Here is a 12436-nt window from a genome sequence, read left to right as displayed (position 1 = left end):
AGCGCTGCTGACACTGCCAGTGGCACCAGCAGGCGAAGACAGTGTGTTCCAGAGCCACACACCCACACCCCACAAATGCCACACAGTCCCCCAACATACCCCATGCCCCCCACACGCAGCCACTCCCCCACACTCCACCACCCACACACACACGCACACGCAGAGACACATCACCATCATTGGTGACACGTAGGGGATGCATGCGGATCCTGGAAGTGCCAGCCATGAAACTGCCAGTGTTGCCTGTGTTGTCTGCAGGAGAAGACAGTGTGTTCCAGAGCCACACACCCACACCCCACAAATGCCACACAGCCCCCCAACATACCCCATGCCCCCCACACGCAGCCACTCCCCCACACTCCACCACCCACACACACACGCACACACAGAGACACATCACCATCATTGGTGACGCGTAGGGGATGCATGCGGATGTACGTGCGCCCCCTGAGATTGGTGATGAGCCCCCTGCAAAAGCGCTGCTGACACTGCCAGTGGCACCAGCAGGCAGTCGGTGCTTGCCACCCCCTCCCCCTGCCACCAACACCGCTGTGGCCGCCCGCAGGAGCCCGCCACTGAAATAATTGTCCGCCCCGATGTAAGGGGGGGGCATCAGTTATGAGAAGAATACAGTGAGTGCTTTCCTGCACGAATTGCCATGCTTAGAGTAAAAAGGCACCCGAAAGGAGAAATCAGTTTGGGGCTGCATAGCTGTTAGGCTTCACAGAAACACACTGAAATTCAGAAAATGGTTCTATAATCTCTGGCATGAGGATAGCTTGAAATCTAAGGGCGCTTGTACACATGATGGAGTTGCCTTTTTTAGCAGTTTAATCGTCTTGTTATAGTGATTTAGTTGTGTCACATGTTACACGTGCGTCAGCATATTGCAATTTTAATTTCGTTGCAATATACGTGCGGTGGCGTATTGGGATGTAAATGACTTTGTTATGTAGCAAACTAAAACACATCCCAATGTATTTTAGTTTGCTACCTAACAAATGGCAGTGATACATCCATCCCCAAGCCCAGCCGGGCTTCCAGCGCCCAGTGTACCACTCCCGCCGCCTTCTCCAGCTGCCAGGACACCCAGCTTGCCTCCGGGGCAGCACAGGGAGGTGGCAGGAGGACAGCTGGGTGTGCTGGCAGCCCAAGAAGGTGGTGGGGACAGTACACTGGAAGCCAAAGCGGGCTCAGGAAAGCTTGAGCTTGGTGGGCTTCTCAAACCCTGTGCACTGTCCCTGCATCTTCTCCAGTTGCCAGCACACTCATCCACCCTCCTGCCCCTTCCCGCACTGCCCCAGGGGCAAGCTAGCCTGTTCCCGGGTGATCCCAGGCAACAGGGACAGTGCATTGGGCGCAGGAAGGAAAAAAAAGCAACAAGGGACCCAATCCTTTTTTTTCTTTTTTTCTCTTGGGGTGAGCTGCTGGTTGTATCTGAGCTGCAGAGGACCATGGTCCTTCCCTCCATGGTGATGGCACGCCCTGAAGCTGCTAGCGTGCCCGGTGCTGCCCCAGCTCAGAGTCAGCACCTGGTCTGCTAGCAGCCTGCCCAGGCCACCATGGAGGGGAGGACCAGGGACCCCCATAGCTCAGGGCACTTTGGCAGCTCGCCCACCCCGGCCATGGGCAGGATCTGCCAAAAAAATTTTTTAAAAAGGATTGGGCCCGTTGCCATACAGTGATGGAAGCCCCTAAATTGAAATGTGATGGGCTAGCCGGTGGCGGCTTAGCCCAGAGGTTTTTGAAAGTCAAAAAATGATGGGTGGGTTGGATTTCCTTTTCCCCATCAATCAGGCCCTGGAAGAGGAGAAGGCTCCTTCCCCCACCCCGAGGTAGAGAAACCGGACCTGAGAGAAGACTCACCTCTCATGTCTCCTGATGGGTCCCGCTGGCCACCGGGGCGGAATAAAAGGGGCAGCGTACCTGGCTCCAGGAGAGATGGACCAGGGAGGAAGAAGAGGGGCGCTGAAGAGCTGGTGAGAGCTGGCCAGCGGGGTGGAGCGGATGCCCCAGAAGAGCCCCTGATGCCGTAGGAGGTGCTCGGTGCACAGGCAGCGCACGGAGAAGACTCCCAGCTGGGGTCTGAGCCTTGGGGCCGCAGGCGACAACTTGGCACGGCTCACGGGGCGGTGCACAGTGAGGCTCTGGTGGGGACTGAAGCCTTGGAGCCACAGGTGGTGGCTCAGCTCGGTGTGCAGGGTGCTGTGCAGCGGGTCCGGGAGGGACCAAAGCCCTGAGCTGGGCGTGGCAACTTGGGTTTTTTCGATCCCCTGCATGTAGCCAGGCGGCTCGGCATGCAGGCAGCATGCAGGGGGTTTCCAGAGGGGCTAGAGGCTTGGAGCCACAAGCAGTCACCCAGGCATTGATGGCTTAGTGGTAGAGTTATTGCCTGCCACGTGGGAGACCTGGGTTTGATTTGCAGGAGGGTTCCCCACCCCTTCCCCTCTGGGATGCATGGCTTCTGCCCCTCAAATTGTGTGAACGGTGCACCTTATATTTTGTGAATCCTGTGTCTTACATTTTGGGAACCCTGCACCTCAAACTTTGTTATTTGATTTCTTCTGTTCAATGTAGATGTATGCCTAACCCCTACTGAGTTCCCTTTGCTGAGTGTATGGTCAGTGTAATGGGGGGGTGGGGGGGCACGTTGGGAATAAGAAGTAATGTTATTGAATACCTGCTCATTCATTTGGCTGCCTTGGTCAGAAACGTGTTTGCTACCTCCCCCCACCCAGCTCTCCAGGAACACTGTGGATGTCCTAGAAAGGAAAGTGTTAACAGCTTGTTAAGGCAAAAAAAACGGTGTTTATGAAAAGTGATGTAACAAACTAGAACTCTTGGTTCCAACATGATACCTTTTATTAGACCAACTGGAAAATGGCAAGAAAATTGTCCTTTTTTGCAAGCTTTCAGGATCAAAGTCCCCTTCTCAGGCTCTGGGGAAAGTGTAGATGGTACAAGATGGTAAAAAGTCCCCGTAGGTAGGAAATAAACTTAATTTTTGCACAGAGGGAGCTGAAGGTGGAAGTCTGTCCCTCTGGGTCCATGAGAGTGTCTTTGTGAGCTGTGTTGAGTAGCTCTTTGATGTGTTGATCAAGTACAACTCCTTCCCTGGAGGTGTCAGATGGCAGACAGAGAGGCAAAAACAACTTCCTTGTTGTTCTGCAGTGAAGTTTAAAATCCAAAATCGCCTGAAATTCGGCATCTTCCATGTTTCAGGGGTGTACTTGGTAGCCGTGTTGGTCTGAGACAAAAAGACATACAAAAAACTAGAACTCTTTGTTCCAACATGATACCTTTTATTAGACCAACTGGAAAATGGCAAGAAAATTGTCCTTTTCTGCAAGCTTTTGGGATCAAAGTCCCTTCGTCAAGCTCTGGGAAAAGTGTAGATAGTACAAGATGGTAAAAAGTCCCCATAGGGGACTTTTATGGAAAGTCAGCTTTTAAGGCTCCTGCTGTGATCGACAGGGTTCATCAAGACAAGTGAATGAAGGCTGTTCCTAAGGTTCACGCAGAGAGAGAGTTGAAATATGGGAAGACACAGGAGTGTGTTTTAAATGAGGGACCAAACCCTCACCCCACCAAGGCAGTGTAAATAGTCACTAGAAGCTGAAATAGGCTTATAAGGATAACTCAGAATAGATGGTTTAAGTTGGGGAGTGATGATAGCACAGATACCAAGCGTGTGCGACTCTCTGATTTGGTCTGTTTTGAAGGCAGATGGGAAAACCTGGAAAGTGACAATAGCCTTCAGTGCTCTGAACGCAGTAACAGAAGTTGCAGCTCCTGGTATAGCAATATATCCTGAAATTCAGTGCTGTAGCAAGGATGGGGGGGCAGTGGGGCGACTTCCCCGGGTGCCAAAGTGAAGGGGGCACCAACAGGCACTGCCCAGCCAGGTCAGAGCGCGGGATAGAGCTGTAAGCGGCTCATTTGGGTGGGACGGGGGACGGGTGGCTCCTGCTGTGTGCACTCCCGGCCAGCATGGGGGGGGGCGTGTGCCCCCCAGATCTGTGCACAGAGGAAGGCGGGGTGCTACTGCCGGCTTTTCCCCAGCCACCAAGCTTCAGTGCTTTGGCACCGGTGAAATTTGAGCAGCTATAGCAGGAGCGGTGGAATGGGTTTCAATACTGGATTTGGCCAACATAGTGTGTGGTGTTTTTGTTATTACCTTGGCACAAAAGTCCTGGTATAGTTTTATATTTGGGGAACAACAGTACTGTTTTATCCAAGTAGCCTAAAGTTGTCACAATGCCCCAGCAAAATAAGAATGCGGACAAAGCTTTCAAAGTATTTCAAGAAAGTAAAAATTCAGAGGGAGAAATTGTCCTTGTAAAGGAAAAACCCGTCTTTAACATGCGATGTGGTTAAGATTATCACAAGGCTTTTGACATCCCACATTTAAAAAAAATTGTAAAGGGCCCGATTCCAATTGCCAAAATGGTGGGATGGGCCATTGGAAACAATAAATGTGGATGATCCTTGTCATTTAGTATGTATAAAAAACACCCCGAAAATTGCAGTGATGTGTGTGTATATTGCCACTGCACATGTCAGCATTATAAATAGGAGGCAGGCACAGGCATGGGATCCTACTCTGTGCTTGGGACGCTGTGAGTGTGGGGTACGGAGGAAGGCTCAGCTGAGCTTGGTGCCCTGAGGTGCGAAGGCCCTACACAGATACGGCCCAGGATGGGTTCAAGAGTGGTTTAATGGGGCGAGTGGGAGCTCCACGTGTCCTCATCTCCCCTCCCTCCTGTACCCACTTGCAGTGTGCCAGACCTTTTGCTTTCTCCTTTGCAACCTGCCCGAGTGGCATCTGCTTGGTGCCCGATGACACAGGCGTGGCAGGCGGTGCAGCAGCGGGACCAGTATAAAAGGCGTAGACCCGTGTGGCTGGAATGGGGCTCAGGTGCTGTGAGCGAGGCTGAGATGGGCACAGGGCTCTGGTTTCTGCTGCTGTTTGCACCGGCCGTGACCGTGGCCATGGCTGGTGGTGAGTACAGAGCAGGGTGGTGGGACTGGGCCCGGTGGTGCGGGACCCCAGTGCCTGGACCCAGCCCATCCTGCCCCTGAGGTCTGCGTGGGAGCGGTGCTGGGGGAATGAGCAGGTGGTTTCCTGAGGCCCCCACACGTGTGACGGGGTCGGAGGCAGAGGGCATGGGGCTGGGTGTGGGAGCGGCTGGAAACAGCCAGCGGCTGCTCTGAGCATTGCTTGCTCTTCTGCCTGCTGGGGGGCACGAGGGGGCACCTGCCCATCCGCAGCCCAGGGTGGGGAGCTGGGAGGGCGTTGCATTGTCTTGTGTTCAGTCGGTGTGCCCCTGCCAGCCAGCTCTTGCCTGCCGCCAGCTCAGGCAGGGGCAGGGGCACCTGCTCAGTCTTCAGCCAGGGGGTCAGGGGGCTGCAGAGGGAGCTCTGCCCCTTCTGTGCATCTGGTGTAAGCAGCATCCCTTGACCCGTGCCCAGCAGACCGAGGCCCTGGTGCTTCTCTGGCCCGGCAGGTCAGTGCCTCTGCATCTGTTACACGGACCCCCGCGCTGTCTGGCTCTGGGCAACAGAAGCCCAGCCCTTGTCCCCCAGGAAGATGCATAAATGGAAACCCCGTGTGCCCCATAGCAGCGGGAGCTGCTGTTCTCTTCCCGCGGTGGGTCAACGCACATTGTCCCAGCTCACCTCTCCTCTCACATGCAGCTCCCTGAGCCCTCCCGGAGCAGCTCGGTGTCCCTGAGTGACAGGTGAGGTGTGTCTGAGGTTGATCTTTGTGGCCTCCAAACCCGCTCTGCCTTCCTAAGAAGAGTCTGCCGGGGGGTGTTGCTGCACGCTGCCAGGGCCATGTTGCCAGCTCCGACATGCAGCAGAGAGGAGGAAGGCGTGTGCATCACCCCCCGGGCATGACCCTGCTTCAGCCAGTCCCCGAGACCTCTGCGCACGCCAGCCTGCCCCTGTCGTGGCGTAAGTGGGCACCGGAGTGAAAAGACCTCTGCAACCCCCATGCTTCAGGAGGGGCTCTGGGCCCCTCGTTGACCCCAGCCCAGACAGCCCCTCTGACCTGAGGACGTGGAGAGATCCTGGGACAAGCAGGAGCGTCCTGGGGCAGCTTGCACCCAGGCAGGCGGCTCGTCCTGCCGTCCCCGCTCAGAGACGCCCCCCACCCAGAGCTCCTTGTGGGGCTGGGGCTGCCTCAGGCTGTGCTGCCCACCCACGCTGTGCGGCTCCAAGTGTCTTCTCCCCTCCTGGACTGTGCCAGCCCCTGGAGGGTCCTGGCCCTCTGGTCACCCCAAAGACCCATCTCCCTCACACATCTGCCCTTCCCCATGCCACATGGGAGGGGTCCTGCCTGGTCCGGTGCTCCCAGGACAGGGCAGCGTATCTCTGCCCACTGCAGACTTTGCCATGGGCAGGTGCTTTCTCCAGGGCTCTGCCTGTTCCTTGTCTGCAACCCGCCTCCCTGGGGCCTCGCGCCCTGCGCTCTGGTGCTCAGACACAGACCACCGTGCCTGGGGGACGCTGAGCAAAGAGACCAGGACTGTAGGTGAAATGAGAAGCAGGGTGGGGGCTTAGGGGCACAGCCCTAGGGAGCACCTCCAGTCCCTGCTCTCTGGGCAGCTGCAGCATCCACCGCTGGGGCTCTGCAGGGAGGCTGTGCAGCACCTCTCTGCCTTCCAGCCTGGGTCGTCCAGGCCGGTTTCGCCAGCCCCAGCTCGTGCCCTCTCCTGATGCACGGCGCACCCTCGGCCCTGCCCCGAGCATGTGTCACCAGGTGCAGGGAGCCGTTCTCCCAGACGTCCGGGACGCGGCAGCAAGGACCGTGAGGGCCTGGGAGCAGGGAGGTGGAGTGAGCATCTCATTGCCCTTGTGGCCTCCAAACCCATTCCCACCAAATCCCTGTCCCCAGGCCTGCGTGGTCCTTGCTTCCCTGTCCCAGACGTCTGGGCCCCGGTGCCCTTGTGGCCCCTAAACCCGCTCTGCTGTCCTGAGTGGGGTCGTGCTGCCACGACTTTGCCCCAAGGCGGGTCCTGCCGTCTACCCCCAATCCAGGCGGACCCCAGCCTCATGTCAGGGGGATGCGGGCTGGGGGCTCCCAGGGCACTTGGTGTCAAGCATCAGCCAAGCCAGGCAAGAGGACCAGACCAGAGTCGTGCTGTGATACAGGCTGGACAGGGGCACACAGCATGGAGGGGGAGCAATGGGGTGGCTTGGGCTGGGCTTACTGGAAGGTGTTGGTGGCCGGAGCAGTTTTTAGGGTGCGCTTTTTATTTTTTTTTAATTATATTTCTAGAGAGAGAGAGCAGTGTGTGTGTGTGTGTATCTCTCTTCTATCATAAGCTTTCCATCACACATCTTAAAGCCACATTAAGAAAACTGCATTTCCCATTACAATCCAGTCCCCTGCACCCCTGCGCATCCACCCTCCACCCTCGCCTACCCAAATCGCAGTCCTTCAGTCCAAATCCCCACCCTGCTGAAGCCTGTTTTGAACCTCCTGCTAGCCACGGCTCGGCTGCATCCTTTGCCTGGGCTGGGATCTTCCTCCCGTGGTCCCTGGGCGCCAGGAGGATGCCCGTCTGTTGGCAGCGGGATCTGTTTGAGGACAGGATCCCTCCCACTGCTGCAGCCGCCCCTCCAGCTTCTGAGCTGCCCCCAGACCCACCAAGCCCCTGAGCTGGGACCAGGGAGACGGTGCCAGGCCCAGACAACAGGCACTTGCCTAGTGCATTTGCTCCATAGGAGCAGGGGCCCTCGTCCGCTTGTGAAAGACACTCCAGGAGGAGACGGGGGGTGAGTTCAAAGCAGAACAGCGACCCCAGGTACCTGCCCCTAGTGTGGCCGCTCTTTTGTTGTGAAACGTGAGTGCCTGGATCTGCATCGGGTTTGGCTTCAGCCCTTCCACACTGGGAGGATGTCCGTCTGCTCAGGGAGCTGCTCCAGGACAGGCCCTTAGGCTCAGTTTAAACTTTTTGTATGACATGATCGCTCTTTTAAAACTTTTTTCCCCCCTCCCCCAGCTTGTGACATAACGAGAGAAATCTCTGTTAAAATCTGGAACGTGGTTAGGGCCAGAGTCTGCGCTCAGGGTTGCACTTATTTGGTGTGATGGCTGACCAATTCCCACTCCCTCCCTGCCTTTTTAAGTTAACTTGCAAAACTTGCAGTGATTTGTGAATATATAAATAACAGCGTGGCACAAGGAGTGCCTGGTTCTCAGCTGTCTCCTCCCTTTCCGGGGCCCGGGGTCTCTGTGCGGCTGCTGGGGCAGCAACTGGGAGGCCGCGGTCAGCTCTGGGCCCTTGAGCTGGGGGAGGATCACGATGGAGCTGGTGTCTGGGGCTGTAGCAAAGGCCTCTCAGGGCAGCTGTTTCCCTCCTGCTCCATGAGAGGACAGTGGGGCAGGCAGGGGGACCCAAACCCAGGGTCAGGCCCCCGCGTTGGGGGCAGGGGAGCTGGCCCCTCACCCCCAGGCCAGGCAGCTGGGACCCGGGGCTGTGTGAGGTGCATGGAAAGGATGGGGAGGTGGCTCCAAAAGGGTCTGCAGCAACAAGGGGACACAGGGGGAAGCAATCCCCAGTGCGGCTTTAGGGCCCCGTTGGGGGGGTGCGCATGGCAAAGGGGGGTGTAAGGGGAGAAATCGGGGAAAACCCGAGGAGAACTGACCTCTGGGCTTGGGCCCCGGGGAGAGGTGTTCGCTGGCTGGGGAGTTTAAAGGAGAGGGAGATAAGGACAAATTCTTTTATTTATTCACTTGCAGTTTAATAAGCCATTCCCTTTGTTTAGGGGGCTTGCAAATGGGGGAGCTGTTCCTATGGGGGAGGCTTGCAAATGCAGGAGGAGTGTCGGTTTTTCTAGGCTTCTGGGTAGAGGTCTTGAGCCCGGCACCCCCAAATTGGAGCTCAGCCCTTGTAGAGTGCCGTCGGGAGGGTTGCAAATAGTTTGGGCACAAGTGAGGGGTCCCGAATGCCCCGTTCGATGGAGAAAGGCGGTACAAGGATTTCGCCCTGTTCTACAGGGGTGGCGATGTCTGAAGGGCTTCTAGCTCGGTGCGGCGAGTGAGAGATCAGAAATCATTTCTGCACCCAGCCACCCACCTCCCGCGTGACGGATCCGTGCCCAGCAAAGGCTGTAAAGACAAAAACCGCTTCCTGCCTGCATGGGCGAGAGAAACTTTTTTCATCTAGGATACCCCAGGGCTTTGATGGCAGCTCATGTGCTGAATGTTGAAAAGCAGCCTTCTTCTGCCCTTACCTTGTTTGTGGTATTGTGATTAAAGCCTTTCTGCTATTAATCAACCATGGGGTTGTGTCAATCCGTAACTGCACTAGGTTTAAAGTGGGCATTTGACTGCAACAGCAAAGTTTGAAGGGGTTTTATGTCCTTAACAAGACAGAGCGAACGGCAGCGTGTGCTCCTTAGGGGTTTGGCTTGGGAGGAGAAGTTTAGTGAAGTTTTCCCCATGAAATGTTTCCCCCCAGGGCCGTTCCTCGGCGCCTCTGCCGGGCCATCGTGGCCACGTTGCTCCCGGGCGGCCGTCCAGCATCCTCAGCGCTCACGGCGAGTCCGGCCACTGCTGCGTGCTGTCCTGTGCATTTGCCAACTCCTGTTGAAGGTGGGAGAGCGGGACGTCTCCTTCCTGAATGCCTGGTCTTGGCACGCTCCCTGCGTACGTTGGAGGGAAGCACTGGTCCTGCAGAGCAGCGTGAGGGACTCGAGGGCAGAGGGGAGCAGGGGGGCATCCCTCCATCCCTGAATGCATCCAGGGCCACCCTGCCTGGCCGGAGCAGGGCTCGGGTCTCCCTGAGAGCAGCAGGCTAGGGTTGGGGGCCGGGAAGTGGGACCTCTGCCACTTCCCTGCACACATGCTGGGAGCCGGACCATTTGGTGATCTCCAGGAGCCACTACATCCGTTCCAGAGACAGACCAGAGACCTGGGGAAGCACAGGGATACCTGCGCCCGGGGTGCCTGCTGCTCTCAGTGGGGATGCAAGGGCAAGGAGCTATAGCAATGGCAGGGGTTGTCTGGGAGCCATCACCCCAGGACCTGCACTGCTGGCTGCATGGGCTGGTGCTTTCACTGCCCCACACTTTCTTGCCCAGAGCTGGGACTAAGGCGGTGCTATATGGAGCCGCTGGGGTGCAATCCACCCAGGGACTGGTGACTTGCAGCTCCGCGCCTTGCTGGCGGTGAGGAAGGGCTGCCTGAGAGGGGCCAGGTGCCCGCTCGCAAGGAAGCTGGCTGGGGCCAGGGTACCTGGAGACTCAGGGGAAGGAGTGATGTCTGCAGGGGACCCAGGGAGGGGCTGGCCTGGCGTGTCCCAGCCCCGGCTTCTGCTCCAGCTCCTCGTCCAGCGGCAGAGGCTACCACTGGTGAGGAGCAAGATCTCTCGGCCAGCTCCTTCCCCGTGTCCCCAAAGCCCCTTGCCTTGCTGCCCTCCTCACTGGCGCACTCTCCTGCCTGGCCTGGGGTCACACATGTAGCATCTGGCAGGGTCCTGCGCAGGGTGCAACATCTGGCAGGGTCCAATGAGTCTATTTACTCGACTTATTTGAGTGGTGCCGTCAGCTGGCAGTGAGACAGCAGTGACCGAGGAGCAGGGGAGTGACAGAGGCCAAAACAGCTCACAAGGGCCCGAGGGCACGGAGAGGAGCGCAAGTCCCCACAGACAGGTCTGCATCCTGGTTGCACGTGGTGAAGGCCCGCTCAAAGAGGAGAGTTTTCCTCCAGCCTCCACATCCACGCCCACGCCCATGTGTCCGCACGTAGCTGTCTGCCCGTCTCCACCCCACGTCCCGCTGTCTCGTCGCCCCGTACAGCGTGCTCCGATAGCCGCGGGTCCCAGTCCCAAAGTGGGACTGGGGGAGCCAAGCAGGACTGGCCTCTCCCTTCACTTACGGTGGCCATCGAGGTACCTCAAGCATACAGGACAGTCGCATTTAGTGCATCGTGATTTTTTTTTTTTTTTTACTAAATTTAGTGCTAATTCATAATAACCACCTCAATAAAGACTACCAAAAAGTTAAATGTTTACTCGCAATTCTAGCAGCGATGTTTGTGATGCTCTCACCCTTTCTAGGAAATTGAGTTCTTTCAACCATTTTGGGTTGAAGGACATCTTTGCTTGGGCATTTTGAATGAAGGCCGGTGTCAAACTTTTTCGAAGACGACCGTTTAACGGGAAGGTGCGACTCCGGCAGGGCTGCAGTGGCCTCAGCATCTACCTTCCCCACTGTGGCTCCTGCGGCTGCTGCCGAGCTCATGGCCTGCCGCGACCTCAAGAAAGCCCCGGCACCAGGATCCTCCGGACTCCACGTCCCCAGGACACTGTCAGCGTGGCTGGGGTGGCAGCGGGGCTCCGGCTGCTGCTCGTGGGTGCTGCGGCCGTGGCGGGGGCCAGTGGTGAGTGCAGGCAGGTGGGGCAGGGTGGTGTGGGAGTCTGGCTCCACTGTCCAGGCCACTGCTCCCCATCCGACAGTCCCAAGAGTCACTGCCCCAGCGGTTTTCCCTGGCAAGGGAGACATCAGGGTCACCCCTGAGGTTTTCCCTGCCACTGTCAGATCTCCTGGGATGGCGTTGTGTGGTGCAGGCTGCAGACCTCCAGTCTGCTGTAGCTACACACCTGTCTCCTGCACTTGCTCCTTTGGCCTTTGGCTGGGGGCAAGCGATACTTGAGGGCAGCCTTCTGACTTGGAGCTTGTACACACGATGCCTGCCGTGGATTTGGGACTGCCAGAAGAGTCTGGGCAGGAGGAGACTTGCTGGTGGTAGCGCCACACAGACCTGAACCCTTGAGGTCTGCTCAGTCGATAGAATTTGGACCCGACTTGGCTGATTGGGCCGAGACACGAAATAAAAAAACAAAAAAAAGTTTATCAAAATCTGTTTCAGTCCTAGACCTGAAGCTTGCAGGCTAGAAGAGCTCAGGGCAGCAGTGTCTGCAGTGCCAGGTGTGAAAACAAGAGAAACCCACAGACTGTAAGAGGAAACATCCCGTGCATCGGAGCCCTCCTGCACAGCAGCAACCCGTGGCTCTTTCTGAGTACTTGGCCCCAGGGGACTTGCTCTGGTGTTTCTATGGTCAGAAAATGAAGATGTGGCATTTTTAGAGGAGGGCTCAGGTCTGATGCTTTGCTTGCTCTTCTCCGCTGTGCAGAGATCAGCGCCGGGAAACCAAATCTGAGGGGGGGAATGGGGCAGCACCAGTCCAGAGCCACAGTTGGCATCATGGGGGTGGCTCTGGTGAGCAATGGGTTAGACTCTTCCTAGCCCAGGGGGAGCTAGGACAGACCCTGAACTGGTTGAACAGACTGGTATAAGACTCTCCATGCTCCCACTTGCACTGGTTTACGGAGATCTGTGTCAGTCCCTGGCCTTAAGGCTGCAGGCCAGGACAGCCTAGCTCTGGTCCAGTGCAGCGTGGGGGACTCTGGCTCCTGAGGG

This window comes from Crocodylus porosus, unplaced genomic scaffold (assembly GCF_001723895.1).
Source record: "Crocodylus porosus isolate Cpor-Errol unplaced genomic scaffold, CroPor_comp1, whole genome shotgun sequence".
NCBI lineage: Eukaryota > Metazoa > Chordata > Crocodylia > Crocodylidae > Crocodylus > Crocodylus porosus.
The sequence above is the reverse complement of the archived record's forward strand: the minus strand, read 5'-3'. Positions refer to the sequence as shown.